The sequence below is a fragment of the Hemitrygon akajei genome, unplaced genomic scaffold, assembly GCF_048418815.1.
Source record: "Hemitrygon akajei unplaced genomic scaffold, sHemAka1.3 Scf000047, whole genome shotgun sequence".
Lineage (NCBI taxonomy): Eukaryota > Metazoa > Chordata > Chondrichthyes > Myliobatiformes > Dasyatidae > Hemitrygon > Hemitrygon akajei.
Genome location: NW_027331933.1, coordinates 6852438 through 6869848, shown reverse-complemented (window position 1 = coordinate 6869848; position 17411 = coordinate 6852438).

The window sequence follows — 17411 nt, the reverse complement described above, 5'->3', positions numbered from 1 at the left end:
GCAGCTTGTGCTGGATTAAACTGTACACAATGTCAGACACCTTGCACTTGATTTCAGGATCTGTGCATGTGGACTGAGGTTCTGTGTCTCTCCGACTGTCAGCGAAATCAATTGTGTCATTGAATTCATCCAAACCATCGAATATAAACAGCAATCCCTCTGTGTTCTTCCAGACCTCTCTCAGGATATTCCCAAAGTAGGGATACTGATCCAGAATCAGTTCCTTCAGATTTATTCTGCAGTTAATAGAGTTTAAATCCCGGAATTTGAAACTGAAGACAAACTGGAACTGTTGGTATATTTTCCCTGTGGCCCAGTCATAAACAATCTTTTGTACCATTGTTGTTTTGCCAATTCCTGGGACTCCGGCCACTGCTGCCGAACTCCCAGATTTGGATTGTGCGAAGAATCTTTTCATTTTGTCCCAAAAACTATGTGAGTAACTATTATGAAACAGATGAGCAATCCGAATTGTTTCCAGCTCTCTGCGGAGATGTTTTTCTCTCCACTCCTCATGGTCTCTGCCTCTTGCCAGCAGCTCATGTTCCACCAGTGTCCGATCTCGAACAGTAGAAATGACTGTGAGCTCAGCGTATCGATCAACCAGCTGGAAAACCTTCACCTTCTCCCTCATCAGGATCGTGTTCACTCTCAGTGTTTCAGTTTGTGCCCGCAGAGTCTCCTTGTGTTTCTGTTGAACATCTTCCATGGAAACAGACAGTAGACAAACTGTTAGATGTCTCAACTCAGAACTCAGTATTTTAGTACCAAAGAATGGACAGGATGGACAGAAATTGGTTGTCAATGCCAGATCTGATGAACACGGAACACTCACGTATTTCTGCTAATAAAAAACAACTTGTTAAAGACATTGTTTGGGTGAAATTAAGAGCTCGGAGACAGAGTGCCTGAAAATGGATGATGGCACGGAAACATTTCGGATCTGGTTCAGATTCGCTGATAAAGGCTCAGCTCTCCCCTCTATTCATAGTTTGCAGATTCCCCAGTGTTTCTTATTCTCTGATCTGGTACGTGAACACAGGCAATACACCCCCACCACATTCACAATATCCTGAAAAGGGAGGGTGCGCAGTCAGAAGTCGTGACACATATTGTTACCAATGACATAGGGAAAAGAAAAGGAGGATGTCTGGAAAACAGAACATAGGGAGATAGGAAGGCAGCTAAGGATACCAGTGGGAATGACGGCAGAGCAGAGATGACTGAAGTTTCTGGGAATAGTTCACAAGGTGCAGTGTAGATGTGGCCCACAGAGGAAGAAGTTCTCAAATGGCAGGTGCAGGCAACCATGGTTGACAAAAGACGTTAAGGATGGCATAAAAGCCAAGGAGGGGGCATATAAGTTAGCAAAAGTGAGTGGAAAATTGGATGAATAGAAAACTTTTAAAATCCATCACAAGACAACAAAACAAGCTATAAGAGGGAAACGATGAAATATGAGGGCAGCCCAGACAATAGTATAAAGCAGGATCATAAACACTTTTTCCAGTAATATAAAGAGTAAAAGGGAGGTGACAGTTGATATTGGACAACTGGAAAATGATGTTGGTGAGATAGTAATAGGGGACATAGATAAACACAATTGGTGCTTCGCATATGTCTTCGCTGTGGAAGATGCTAGCGGTGTGCAGTGGTCCGCGCGTGACGGGCAGTAGGAGTGAGTGCCATTGCTATTACAAAACAAAAAGTGTTAGGCATACTGAAATGTCTTAAGGTGAATAAGTCACCTGGGCCAGAATGACTACATCCCAGAGTCTTGAGAGAGGTTGCCTGAGAGATGCAGGTGCATTGGTCATGATCTTTCAAGAATCACTGGAGGATTGCAAATGTCACTCCACTCTTTCAGAAGGGAGGAAGGCATAAGAAGGGAAATTGTAGGCCAGTTGGCCAAATCTCAGTGGTTGGGAAGGTGTTGGAGTTTCTTATTAAGGTTGAGTTTTCGAAGTACCTGGAGACTAATGACAAAATAAGTCAAAGTTAGTATAGCTTCTGTAAAGGGAAATTATGCCTGAAAAATCTGTTCTTCGAGGAAGTGACAAGCAGGGTGGACAAAGGAGTCAGTGGATGCAACTGACTTGGATTTTCAGAAGCCATTTGGTAAAGTGCCACATATGAGACTGCTGAACAAGATAAAGCCATGTGGTGTTACAGGAACGATATTGCGGAATGGCCGTCAGGCAGCAGGGAGCGAGTGGGAATAAAAGGGGCCTTTTTTCTGGTTGGCTGTCTGTGACTAGAAGTTTTCCTCAGGGCCAGTATTGGGACCGCTACTTCTCACATTGTTTGCCATGATTTAAATAATGGAATTTGTGGCTTTGTGGCATATATTGCAGACGATACAAAGATAGGTGGAGGGGTAGGTAGCACTGAGGAAGCAGAAAATGTAGACAAATTGGAAGAATAGGAAAAAAAGTGGCAGATTGAATACAGGGTTGGGAAATGTATGATAATGCATATTGATGAAATGAACAATAGTGTAGAGCATTATCTAAATGGGAGGAAGGTCCAAACATCAGAGGTGCAGAGGAACTTAGGATTCATCCAGCAAGTTTCCCAGATGGTTAATTTACAGGTCGAGTCTGTTCTAAAGAAGGCAGCTGCAATGTTGGCACTTATTTCAAGGGGAATCGAATATGAAAGCAAGGAGATAATGCTGAGCAATTATAAGACACTAGTCAGGCCGCTCCTGGAGTATTGTCAACAGTCTTGGGACCCATATCGCAGAACAGATGTGTTATAATTGGAGAGACTCCAGAGGCGATTCACGAGGACGATTCCAGGAATGAAGGGGTTACCATAAGCGGGGCACTTTGACAGCTTTGGGCTGTACTCACTGGAATATAGAAGAATGCGGGGGGATCTCTTTGAAACAAACTGAATGTTGAAAGACTCAGGTAGGGTGGATGTGTATAGAATGTTTTCTGTGGTGGCGGTATCCAGAACTAGAGGGCACAGCCACATAATTGAGGGTGATCCTTTAGAACAGGTAAGGAAGACCTTTTTTTAAGCTAGAGAGTAGTGAATCTCTGGAATGCTCTGTCAGAGATTGCCATGGAGGCCAAGTCCATGGGTATATTTGAGGCGGAAGATCCTATTCGGTTAGGGCATCAAAGGATATGGCGAGATGGCAGGTGTTTGGGGCTGAGTGAGATCAGGGATCAGCAATGATGGAATGGCAGACCAGACCCGATGGGCTGAATGGCCGAATGTTGCTCCTATGTCTTGTGGTCTTATCGAGGAATAACAACAAATCTCGGCTCCACTTTGGATCGGAGGTGTGAGATTTCCTTTGCTGGAGTTGGATGTTCCAATTGGAATGGTTTGGCATCACTTTTGTCAAATCTCCAGATATTCGGTTCTAGGGGAAGGGAAACATCGAGGTTTCATCTCGGATTGACGGGTATGTCTGTTCATAAGTCTCATCGAGGCCTCTGGATGCACAGCCTGAGACGCCAAAAGGTGCCAGGTGTTGTGACAAATGCATTTGGTTACCTGTCCTGCAACCACAGCAACAAGAACCTGTCTCCCAGACTCTGACAGTCTCTAAACAGTCGGCCAAAGACAAGTATTCAGACTCTCAGAGTGAAATAAAAACATTGACATTTCTGTTCCATCGCTTACCTTTCAGATGCATGGGCACTTCAGATAAACCCCGCTCAGTGTCCATGTAGGCGATCTGGCCGTCACCTGTTCAAACAGATTAACCTGCATTAAGTCTGTTCCGTGTAATACTGTAAATTCATCAGCATTGACATCTGTAACACACAGTGTATTGTTCACCGTACCACGTTCCCGTATTTCATTCAATATTCTGCTCAGCTTCGGTAAATGGTGATGTAGTTTCACAAAGGATTCCCACATCATCCTCCCAGCCCCAGAGCCCTTCTCCATCACCAGATCCAGGAGGAGTTTGGAAGCGCCCGCTCGGTTTCCCTTCTCCGCGAGCTCAGTCACTCTCTGTAATGAACAATGGGGAATATATTGAGGAGCGGAGGGATGGGCACAAATCTACCCTGAGCATGGACTGACCCAGCACATTCTGCTCGCCACAGATCACTAAGAGACATTGAAGTGTTCATAGCGGGAGAAAGATTTTAAAAGAAGTGAGTAAGGTCAGTCATTACCTTCTGAATGCCAGAGATTGCAGGGAATCATCCACTTGGCAAGTTTTAAGCAGAGCACACCCTAGCGTGAGTGAGTCAGAGATAGAGTGGGGAGTTGAGGCTTTGTGTCAGAGAGGTTTCAGTGAGGAGAGGCGGAGGCTTGGGTAGATTTTAGATAGTATTTTCCCGTCATTTTAATGGTTAGAACAGTGAGAATACCAGGCAGGATAGTGGAATGCTCTTCATACGGGGTGTGGCAAGGCAGGGAGACCTGCAGTGTCCCTGACCTTCAGGAATTGCATCCAGCTGCAGCTTCTTACAGACTGTGCTCAGGAATTGGAGCTGGAGCTGGATGAACCCAGGATAATTCATGAGGCTGAGAGGTTGACTGACAGGCTTTACAGGGAGGGAACTATACCCAAGGCACAGGACACAGGTAACTAAGTCACCGTCAGCGGGAGGGGAGGGGAATGTGAAGGAAGGGGATATAAACAGCCACTGCAGGAAACCCCTCTATAACAAGTATGCGGCTTACAGTTGCGGGGTATGACCTAGCAGAGGAAAGCCATGGCGATTATGCCTCTGGCAATGAGTTTGGTTTTGTGACTCAGAAGGAGTGAGAAGAGTGAACTGCACTAACAGGGGAATTCAATGGTTAGAACAGACAGGAGGTTCTTTTGACGAGAACAATATTTCTGGATGGTGTGTTGTCACGGCCAGTGATACCTCGCGTCGACTCTGAAGCTTTCTTAAGGACACGGTGAGCAGCCGGTGGTCGTGGTCCACGCTGGTACCAATGACAAGAGTAGGAAGTGTGACGAGGTCCTGCAAAGTGAGTTCATGGAGTTAGATGATAAGCTGAAGCGCAGGATCTCCAGGGTTGTGTTCTCAGGATTGCTACCCTTACCACGGGTTACGAGAGAAGCGGGCTCATACTGTGAGTTTTACTTTAAGAGCACCTGAGTGAGTCGGGACTATGACGTCAGTCACAAGTTGCAGCGACCTGCTGCAGACTTAAACCCATGGGGAGTGGGAGGGGGGGGAGAGAGAGAACCAACACACAGTTAACTTATGTTTAATTTGCTTAAGTTACTATAATTTGTTATTAATAAAGAGAGTGGTTTTAACAGTAAAACCCAACTCACTGTATAATCTATTGTGACTGGTATGTAACACATGTGCTAGTGCGGCCTGAAATAGGACGATAATACAGTTTAACGTGTGGCTGATGAGATGGTGCATGACCGAAGCTTCAGATGTTTGGATGTTAGGGCTCTCTTCCAAGGAAGCTGGGACTTGGTCACACGTGATCGTTTTGCACTGGAGGCGGATTGATACCCTTGCAGGAAGAGTTGTTAGCGCTGCATGGGGAGGAGGAGGTGTTGAATTAAAGGGGGCAAAAAAGAACAAGAGTGGATAGTGAAGTGGCTATATGGGAAAGATGTTGTTAAGCCGACATACAAAGTCAGGAAACTAAAGGATGAGTATCGTGAAACTTTTTTTTCCAAAATGTGTATTATTTCAATGAAAGGAGTACTGTAGGAAAGACAGATCAGCCTAGCGCGTGGATCAGCACTTTGAGTTACAGCATTAATGTGATTTTGTTGGAGGAGGTGCAGGACTGGCAGCTCAGCATTCCAGGGTTCCGTTGTGTTAGTCACGGTTCGATAGAGCGGGAGGGATAACAGATGGAGGGGTGGCATAACTAGTCAGAGAAAATGTCACTGGATTGCTCAGACAGGACAAACTGGATCGCTGGTCCAATGAGACTACATAGGTGAAACTACGGAACAAGAAAGGGATGACCACGTTAGTGAGATTATATTATAGAGCACCCAATAGTCAACGGGATTTAGAGCAACAAATACGCAGGGAGATCACAGAAACAAGAAACACAAGATTCTGATGGTAGACAATTAACTTTCCATTTAGTGACTGACACACCGAGTTAAAGGGCTGGATGGGATAGTGCAGGTCAAATGTGTCCAGGGAAGTTTCTGTAACCAATATATTCAGGTCACAACTGGAGAGAGCACATTCTGGGCAAGACAGGGCAAGCGACAGAGGTGTGTGCAGAGGAACAGTTCGGATCTGGTATAGAAATTTAAAAAGTCCGATGGGGAAGTATTGGAGAATAGCTAATATTGTTCTGCTGTTTGAAAAGGCTGTAAGAATAAGCCAAGAAATTACAGGTTGTTGAGCCTAACAGCAGCAGTGGTAAAGTTATTGGCAGGTATTCTGAGGGACTGGATATGAGCATTTGGATAGGCAAGAATTCTTTAGGGATTATCAACACTGATTTGTACCTGGCATATCCTGTCTGACCAATCTTATGGTTTCTCGAGGACGTTACCAAGCGAGTAATGAAGGCAAGTGAGTGGATGTTGTCTACATGGACTTCAGCAAGGCCTTTGACAACTTGAAGGAGAACATCTTCATTCAGAGGCTGGTGAGAGTGTGGATCGAGCTGCCACTGTTAGTGGTATATGTGCATTGGATTTGAACCATTTAAAAACAATTCGGGTAAGTACGTGAGTGGGAGGGGTATAGATATCTCTAGTCGGTGTGCAGATCAATGCGACTAGGCTTATAATAGGTCAGTGTGGAGTTAATGGGCCGAAGAGCCTGTTGCTGTACTGTAGAGTTCGATGACTGTGGCCAAGTCAAACTATGACAGGGTCACGGGGATAAACTCTGGTGAATCGCAGCAGGTACACAATTAACTGCCAGGCTCCATGAGGGTCCAGTGTCAGCCTACAGCTGGGAACTGGCAGTAAGGAGCAGACAGCAATTGCAGGACTTTTGTGCATGTGCGACAGACCAAAGTCAAATGGTAGTAATGCAGAGAAGGAAGTTTGAATTAAAATTGTTAGCTGTCTTGTGTGGAATGTTAGGGTTAGGGATAATGCGTGGATCTTCACTAAAATTCAGTCTGGTAAGCAATAGGTGAATGTGTCCCAGTAACACATTAGAAATTAGAAAGACGGTTCTTGGTAATTCCGTGTTAGCTGCAGATGCTTGGACTATTTTCAATTGTATTATTTTGCAGGTCCCAGTGTTAACAGTATATGCTGTGGTAATTCCAAACTCCAAATGGAACAGTCACAGGAATAGAAGGTAACTGAACTGTGAGGCATGTTGCAATATTTGATCAAATGCAAGCCGGTCAGTACTTGAAAAGAGAGACATTATTCAGTACTGCCTGTTCAGTTGATGATGGGGTTGATGGTAGACTCCGGAAATGAGCTGAGAATTAAGTCACTATATATTTAACTTGTGGGAAACCCAGGGGTAATCAAGAGAGTCTGATGAATGGCCATTAAGGTCGAGCATTGGGAACATGATGAGATGTCAGACTGAGTGGTGTAAAGTGGTTCCCTGTCCACTTGCAATGTCCGGCAAGAGTCACATCACTAAATTCACCTCTTAATCATTGTCTGTATCCTACCCTGTCTAAAAGTGAATGTGTTCAGAAATATGGACAGAGGCTTGTATTGGTTAATAAAAGTTCACAGTTTCTGCAAACGAAAACTCTTTTCATGATGTTGACCACAAGCATTGCAGGATTTTCATAGCCCAGAGGTACCGGTACACCGGTTCTGTTGGTCTGTGATTGATTCAGTAGAATCTACCGTCAGTCTATGTTCTTCCACTTACGTGATACTCCCGGTCATTGAAATGATGACCATGTGTTAACATGAAGCTGACTCCCTCCACACCCTCCTCAATCGCCTGCTCCAGTCGCTCCATGTAGAATCTCGTCAACCGGAACAGTTGGTGTTCATCACAATTTGACAGGAAGGCAGAGATTGCGGAGTTCAGATCTGTAGTTGGTCAGAGAACATAAAATAGTAGAGTGTACCATGCGGATGCAGACACAATGCCAATTTAAACCAATCCCATCTTCAGGAACATGGTGAATATCCCTCCGTTCCCGGCCTACTCATGAGTTCAAACACTTCTCAGATGCTGCTGAGTATCTGTTTCCAGTCCATCCCTCGGCAGCTCATTCCAGACACCAATCACTCTCTGTGGGAAACATGCATCCTAAATCCCCTTTAAACTTTACTCTCTAATCTTAAACCTATTAATTCCAGTGCTGATATTTGCACCGAGTCACAGACTATCAAACTTTGCTATGCCCCTGATAAATGTATGAATTCTCTGAGATTGAGGCCTCAGTCTCCGTCACTCCAGATAAAGCAATCCAAGCTTGATCGACCTCTCCCGGAAGCCAATATTCTGTAATCATGGTGAAACTCGTCTGCACCCTCGCCCGAGCCTCCGCATCATTATTGTGATGTGGTTACCAGATTTGTGCACAAAGCTGAGATTGTCTCTTAACCAGCATTCATCCAGTTACAGCACAACTTTAAAAATACAGACTCACACATCAGCTTGTCGTTAGCATGCTACCAATTGTGTTGCCACTTTCATGGAGCTATGCACATCCATCACAGGACCCGTCCGTACATCAGCCTTCCTAACAGTCCCAGCATTCACTGCACACATTGCTCACGAACTTGACCTCCCAAGGTGCAACTCCTCACATTTGCCCGAATTAACTGTACTTGGTGACTCTCTATTCATATTTCTAATTGGATGCTGAACATTTTGACAACAGTCCCAAACTTACACAACTCCGCCGACTCTGTAAATCGACGAATCACTCCACCTATGTGATTCTATGTGTGTGTGTGTGTGTGTGTGTGTGTGTGTGTGTGTATAATTATTTTGAGTAATACATAGTCTATTATTAAGTTATTTACATACACACGACACATAACGAGCCAGTGATCCTTGCAGAGACTACTGGTCACAGACCTTCACCCAGAAGAGTGATCCTCCTGTCCTGACTCTATTTTATGTGACCAAGACAACATTGAAATCAATGTACAAAGCTTCCGCTGAAGATTCCTCAACCCGCATCGTCGATTGTTGATTTCCCTCTATAGATGCTGCCTGACCTGCTGAGCTCCTCCACCATTTTGTGCGTTGCCCTCTCTACTTACCCTCTTGTTTTATTTTAACCTTATTTTCCAAGGACATTCATTGCCTCGGTAGCCCCGCCAAATTCCCTGTGTAAAATTTCTCGTGTTCACTGTCTCCCACACCCAGCTCGTTCTCCCACAATAGACCGTTCCTTAACTCTGCCATGGAAAACAAAACACCGGGAAACTCCCCTCACCTCCATTGAGCAACAACCTGGAAATCCGGGGAGAATTCACACTGCCCTTCCAAAAGCGAAAACACCATCTGTTTCTCTCACTGGCTGTAGGAGGCATTTCCCACATCAGGGCGTACCAAATACTGATGGAAACTCTGTCTGTTCCCTGGACTGTTACATTGCCCGCTGTTGTATTCCTGTCTGAGTTTCACCCATACCCACTGTACTTTCAGGAGCTTCCTCTCCTTTCACTCAGGTGAAGATTTGCACGGTGAGCGGTGTGATTCGACCATTCCCCTTGTTATGTCCCTGCGCTGGACTGGGTGAATTGTTCCATTGTTCAAGGTTGCTTTACCAGTAGGATCAATGATGGCAGTTTTGCTGTGTCCCTTTAGCTCCCAAGTTTATTCCTCTGAACTACTGATGATTTGACTACAAGTGTACCATGACAACAGTTTTAATGAGAAAGAGCCCAGTGAACATACCTGTGTCCATTTTGACTCTGACTGACGTTGGTTAATTTTCCTCTTCTTGTCTGCCGTCCGGGTGGAAGAAAGCACCACCTGCTGGCGATTATCTGCATCACACCAATAAAAAAGTATGCAAACAGGAGGAAATCTGCAGATGCTGGAAATTCAAACAACAACACACAAAATGCTGGTAGAACACAGCAGGCTAGGCAGCATCTATAGGGATGCTATAGATGCTGCCTAGCCTGCTGTGTTCTACTAATAAAAAAGTATGAGTCCGTTACTCTGCCTTTCACATTTAAAATACTTCTGTAAGGTCGCTGCTCAGACTCCCACATTCCAGGGAGTAAAGACATAAAGTGGCCATCCTCTCCCCAGAACTGAAGCCTCTGGCCCTGACAACCTACTCGCAAATCTCTCCACTCTTTCCACTTTAACCATGCATTTTCCAACATATAGCGGCTAGAACGATACTTTGCACTGCAAACACAGTCTCACCAACGACTCACCAATGGCACCATAGTGGTTAACACAACTCTTTACAGTTCAAACGACCGGGTTGCAATTCCCGCTGCTCTCAGTAAGAGTTTGCAGGCTCTCACCGGCTTTCCTCCAGGTGATCCAGCTGCCACCCGCCCCCCCCCCACCCACCCCCAGTCCCAAGAAGCACCGGTAGGGTGGTTAGTTGGTCATTGCAAATTGCCCTGTGACAAGACTAGGATCAAACTGGGAGACTCAATGGGCAGTGTAGCTTGCTGTATCTCCATAAAAAATAAATTAAATCATATCGCAACTCCTGCACTCAGTGCCCTGACTGTTAAAGGACAGTGTAGTAAACACCTCTTCACCACCACTTGTCACCGCACTGAGCGAAGTGTGCACTTAAACTCATCAATCCCTCTTGTCTCTGACAATCTCAGACCAGGAGCTACTTGTGGCAATATTCTGAATGAAACTGAAGTGCACCAGGAAAACCAAGCAAAGTTTCATGTTGACAGCATCACTCAGGAATACAGTGGCATGCATACGTTTGGGCACCCCTGGTCAAAATTTCTGTTACTGTGAATATCTAAACGAGTAAAAGATGACCTGATTTCCAAAAGGCATAAAGTTAAAGATGACACATTTCTTTAATATTTTAAGCAAGATAAATTTTTTATTTCCATCGTTATACAGTTTCAAAATAACAAAAAAGGAATAGGGCCCGAAGCACAAGTTTGGGCACCCTGCATGGTCAGTACTTAGTAACACCCCCTTTGGCAAGTATTACAGCTTGTAAACGCTTTCTGTAGCCAGCTAAGAGTCTTTCAATTCTTGTTTGGGGTATCTTCCCGCATTCTTCCTTGCAAAAGGCTTCTAGTTCTGTGAGATTCTTGGGCTGCCTTGCATGCACTGTTCTTTTGAAGTCTATCAACAGATTTTGGATGATGTTTAGGTCAGGGGATTGTGAGGGCCATGGCAAAATCTTCAGCTTGTGCCTCTTGAGGTAGACCATTGTGGATATTCAGGAATGTTTAGGATCATTATCCTGTTGTAGAAGACATTCTCTTTTCATCTTCAGCATTTTTATAGACAGTGTGATGTTTGCTTCCAGAATTTGCTGGTATTTAAATGAATTCGTTTTTCCCTCTACCAGTGAAATGTTCCCCGTGCCACTGGCTGCAACACAAGCCCAAAGCATGATTGATCCACACCCGTGCTTAACAGTTGGAGAGGTGTTCTATTCATGGAATTCTGCACCCGTTTTTCTCCAAACATACCTTTGCTCATTGCAGCCAAGAAGTTCTATTTTAACTTCATCAGTGCACAGGACTTTTTTCCAAAATGTATCAGGCTTGTTTAGATGTTCCTTTGCAAACTTCTGATGCTGAATTTTATGGTCAGGATGCAGGAAAGGTTTTCTTCTGATGACTCTTCCATGAAGGTCATATTTGTGCAGGTGCCGCTGCACAGTAAACAGTGCACCACCACTCCAGAGTCTGATAAATCTTCCTGAACATCTTCGGCAGTAAAACGGTGTTTTACATTTGCTTTTCTAGAAATCCTATGAGCAGTTCTCTCAGAAAGTTTTTTTTGTCTTCCAGACCTCAACTTGACCTCCACTGTTCCTGTTATCTGCCATTTCTTAATTATATTACGAACTGAGGAAATAGCTACCAGAAAACACTTTGCTATCTTCCTACAGCCTTCTCCTGCTTTATTTTGATTTTCAGAGTGCTAGGCAGCCTTGTTGGGACAAGGTTTGAGGAGTCAGGGTATTTATAAAGTTTTGATATTTGCATCTCTTGGTCTTACTTAATGAATGACTGTGAACAAGCCATAGCCCTAACAAGCTAATTAAGGTCTGAGACCTTGGTAAAAGTTATCTGTCAGCTCAAATCTCTTGGGGTGCCCAAATGTTTGCTTGGTGCTCCTTTCCTTTTCTCACTCTAACATTGTACAAAACAGAAATAATACACTAATCTTGCTTAAAATGTTGAAAAGAATGTTTCATCTTTAACTTTATGACTTTTGGAGATCAGTTCATCTTCGACTCAGTTAACTACTGACAGTAACAGAAATTTTGACCAGGGGTGCCCAAACTTTTGCATGTCACTGTATGAAGTGCAGGTGAAGAATAGATTGATGAATTAAAGCTGGTGGAGAGGAAGCCACAAGAGCTATCAATAGAAGTAAGGAGCATTATACAAGAGGAGCCGACAAAATTATTGCAAACAGAAAGAAGACCAGGAAAGCAAAATGGATTTCTGCAGGAGCTGCACGGAGAAGAGAAGTAAAGGCCAATGGAAACTGGAACAAATACCTCCAAATGAACACAACTTTCAAGAAGATAGAAAGGAGAGATAAGGAGACTTACTTAAAGGAGCGATGCAATGAAGCTGAAGAGAACAACCGAATTGAAAAACAAGAGAACTATTCAAGAAGATTAGAGAAACCAAAGGAACATTTCATGCAAAAATAAGTATAGTAAAAGACAAAGAAGGGGAGGCCATTACAGAAGCAAAGACATCAAAAAGAGATGGCAGGAATACACAGAAGAATTGTACAGGAAATATCCCAACAGCGAAGACAGCTGCACTGACTCCCTCGTCGATCTAGAGCCGGGCATTCTGGAAAGTGAAGTCAAATGGGCGATAGAAAATATTGCCAATAATAAGGCTGCAGGATGTGACAGGATTCCAGTTGAATTGTTTAAAACTTTTAAAGGTGATGATGGAAAAGTGTTGCATGCAGTTTGACAGCAGATCTGGTAAACCTAACAATGGCCTTTAGACTGGAAAGAAAACAGTTTATATCCCAATCTCCAAGAAGGGAAATGTAAAGGAATGGTCAAATTACCAAACAATTTCACATGGTAGCAAGGTAATACTAAAGATCACACAAGTAGGACTCCAGCAATATATGGAACGAGAAAAGCTGGATGTACAGGCTGATATTAGAAGAGACAGAGGCACCAGACACAAAATTGCTGGACAATAGAGAAATCAAGAGAATTCCAGAAAAGTATTTATCTATGTTTTAATGATGACTCTAAAGCCTTCAACAGTGTGGACCACAATAAACTATGGCAAATCCTTAAAGACATTGGGGTACTTGGACATCTGCTCTGCCTTATGAGAAACTTGTACAAAGATCAGGAAGCAACAGTTAGAACTGACCACGGAAGAACAAACTGGTTCAAGATTGGGAAAGGAGTACTGTCACCCTGCTTATTTAATCTATATGCTGAACACATCATGAGGAATGCTGGTCCAGAGGACTCAAAATGCTGCAGTCAAAATTACCTGACACAATATTAACTTCAGATATGCAGGTGATACTATTCTAATCGCTGAAAGTGAGGAGGATCTGAGGAAGCTTCTAATGAAAGTGAAAGAAGGAAGTGGAAAGTTGGCTTTCTGCTCAATATTAAGAAAACCAGCCAATCCTGTTAACTCTGTGGTAATCAATGGAAAGGAAGTGGAAGCAGTGGTGGATTTTGTCTTCTTCAATTCAAAGATTTCTATAGATCATATATGTCAAATTCAAGGCCCGCAAGATAATATCTAATTACTATTAAAGCTGGCCCCAGTAATCGAAGCGCCTATGGCGTATGATATGGCTAATGCTGAGTTTATTCAGGTACCAGGTTTTCAGGGTTTTTAGTGTTTATTCGGCAGTCTTGCTCGGCAGTCTTCTTCATAAGAAACAGAATTTGTAAAGTGAAACACTTTGTAGTTATAGCAGAGACTGAGACACATGAGTGCAGGCTGAAAAAACGGAGGCAACGAAAGTTGCGTACGCACGCGTCCGACTGATCCGGCCCGCATGAAGCTGCATTTTGCTCAATCCGGCCCGTGACCTAAAATGAGTTTGACACCCCTGCTATAGATGGTAAATGCAGCCACAATATTAAACGGCGCTTACTTCTGGGGAAGGCAGCAATGGGAATTTAGATAAAATACTAAAGTGCAGAGATATAACGTTGTCTACCAAGAACAGTACAGTCCAGTCTATAGTATTTCCAGTTGTGATATATGGCTGTGAGAGCTGAATTATTAGTAAGGCTGAATATAGAAGAATCAACGTCTTTGAACTTGGATGCTGGAAGAAAGTGTTAAGAGTTCATTGGACAGCAAGAAGATCCAACAAGTCAATACTTGGCGAAATTCAGCCAGACTGCTCACCGGGAAGCTTGAAAAGCTGAAATATCTTTGGAAACGAGCAGTCAATGTTTTGGGCCGAGACCGTTCATCAGGACAGAAGAGGGAGCGGACAGGGGCCCTATAAAGAACGTGGGGGGAGGGTGGGATGGAGGAGGCTGGTAGGTGCCAGCTGAAAAACCAGTAAGAGGAAAGATCAAGGGGTGGGGGAGGGGAAGCAGGGAGGGGATAGCCAGGAAAGGTGAAGGAGGAATGTGTAGGGGGAAATCACTTTGGGTAGTAGAAGGCGGCGGAATCATGAGAGAGGTGATAGGCAGCTGGAGGGGGAGGCAGAGTGAAACTGGGATGGGGGAAGGGAGAGTGAGGGAATTACCAGAAGTTGGAGAATTCAATGTTCATGCCAAGGGGCTGGAGACTACCCAGACGGTATATGAGGTGTTGCTCCTCCAGCCTGGACCTGTATTCCTTTGACTAGCACTGATCATTGTTTTTGTGTAATGTTTTTGTGGGTTTATGATGGGAAATTCCAGTCATTTATTGTTACATTTTAGCTCGGGCTACACAATTATCTGCTTGTGTATTTTTGGGTCACACTAACTGTAACTGGGGTGTGTGATGGTCACCTCCCTCTGTCTGTACGATCAATGTTTTTAAACTATCATACTTTATGTATTGTGTTTGGTTTATTATTGTGGTCTCTAACATCTTGTTCTCCTTTACACTTGTTACTGGAATGACATCAAACAATTCTGAATCTTGAATCCTGGGTAAAAACCACGACCAACCACATATCTAAAGTCCTTCTTGATTTCACGAACTCCTACAATGTCACCCCAATTCTCCTCTGGATTAAAGATCCAGCTTAGCCAAACGCTTCCTTAGACTCGGCCCTCTAGCCCAAGCAACATCTTCAGCAATCTCTTCTGCGCCCTCTCCGGCTTGATAATATATTTTCTACAGTAGGTTGAACACAACTGTACATAATACTGTGTAGCCACACCGACAATATAATGCCCATAATCCAGAACTCAATGCCCAGTCTGATGAAGGCTAGCATGATTAAAGCCTTCTTCTTCACCCTCTATATTTGCACATCCACTTTCAGTGACTGTACTCTTGTACTCCCAGGTTGCTCTGTTCCGCAACAATCGGTGCCCTCCCCTTCACTATACCAGTCCCACCCCACCTAGTTTGACTGTCCAAAATGCACCATCTCTCACTTGTCCAAGTAGAAAACCATTTGCCATTCCTCAGCCCCTCTCCAAAACTGACCAAGATGTCTTTGAAATTCATTGACACCTGTTGCCTTATAAGCCAGTTCCATATCCTCAGAGTCACCAGCCCAATATCATCACCCATACAAAGATGCTTTGGTGCCGGCAATTTGCCGTGGTGTTCCTGCCATTTCCGATTCACAGACTAAGGTGGAACTGGAACCTAATGACCCTCTGCCGGGGTCAGTGCTCAGGCTGGTTTCCCGGTCTGTATAGAGGATGCGGATACACTTCAGCCTGACTCCAGCTGCTAAACCGAGCGCAGTTGATCAAAATCTTCCTGCTGTGTGGGATCTTGCCCAGCACAGCTGGCTGCCATGTCTCCTGCAGTGCAGCAGGAACAAAATGTAAAACTATAAAGTAGAAAATGCTGGGAACCCAGTACATCAGATTACATCTCTGAAAGGACAAATGGTGGAAGACCCAGTTCCAGAACTGAGATTGTCAAAGATGTGGCCAATCTGCTGAGCGTTTCCAGTATTTTCTCCTCCTTACTTTAAATTTCCTGCAGCTGTAGTATTTTCTCCCTCTTCATTTTAATGCACAGATAGTAACTGATTGCCACCCTAAACTGTAAATACCATCCCACCCCAACCACTCTGTTAGATCTGAGTTCATTCTGACCCTGGTGTAATACATCCCATACAGTCAATGTACACAGCATCCTTTCCTCCCACTATCATTCTGTTACATTTGCCCCTGAGGCTGCGGTCTTTTCGTTGAGAGGCGGTGACCACAGAGCGATAAAAATCTGCAACTCTTCCTGGTGGGTTGTTACCCTGGAAACAGAGGCTCACCAAAAAAAAAGGAAATAACAAACTTAACATCAGATGCTATGAGTTCCATTATGATGACAATTAACACTGTAGCCATTTTGTAACGGTGAAACAAAGATTGAAATGGCTGATTTTACCCTGCCACATGCTGTGTTCAATTACACCTCTGGCAGCCCTAGCTATTAAAAAAAAACAATTCTGGAAAAGATGCAAAACAAAATTTCACAATGAAGACAAAGTTTGTAGGAGAGATTGTTGAAATATATCATTGCAGCAATGGGATACAGGCTGGGCGGAAGTTGATCAAGATGGCTGATACATATCATTGAGTTGGCGGTATAGAGTCTGGACAGAGGTTGAACAAGATGGTTGATATATATCATTGAGTTGGTGGGATACAGACTGGACAGAGGTTGAACAAGATGGTTGAAATATATCATTGAGGTAGTGGGATACAGACTGGACAGGCTGAACAAGATGGTTGATATATATCATTGAGGTAGTGGGATACAGGCTGGACAGAGGTTGAACAAGATGGTTGATATATATGGATACTGGCAGGACAGAGATTCAACAAGATGGTTGATATATATCATTGAGGTGGTGGGATACAGACTGGACAGAGATTGAACAAGATGGTTGATATATATCATTGAGGTGGTGTGATACAGACTGGACAGAGGTTGAACAAGATGGTTGATATATATCATTGAGGGAGTGGGATACAGCCTGGACAGAGATTGAACAAGATGGTTGATATATATCATTGAGGTGGTGGGATACAGACTGGACAGAGATTGAACAAGATGGTTGATATATATCATTGAGGTGGTGTGATACAGACTGGACAGAGGTTGAACAAGATGGATGATATATATCATTGAGGGAGTGGGATACAGCCTGGACAGAGATTGAACAAGATGGTTGATATATATCATTGAGGTGATGGGATACAGA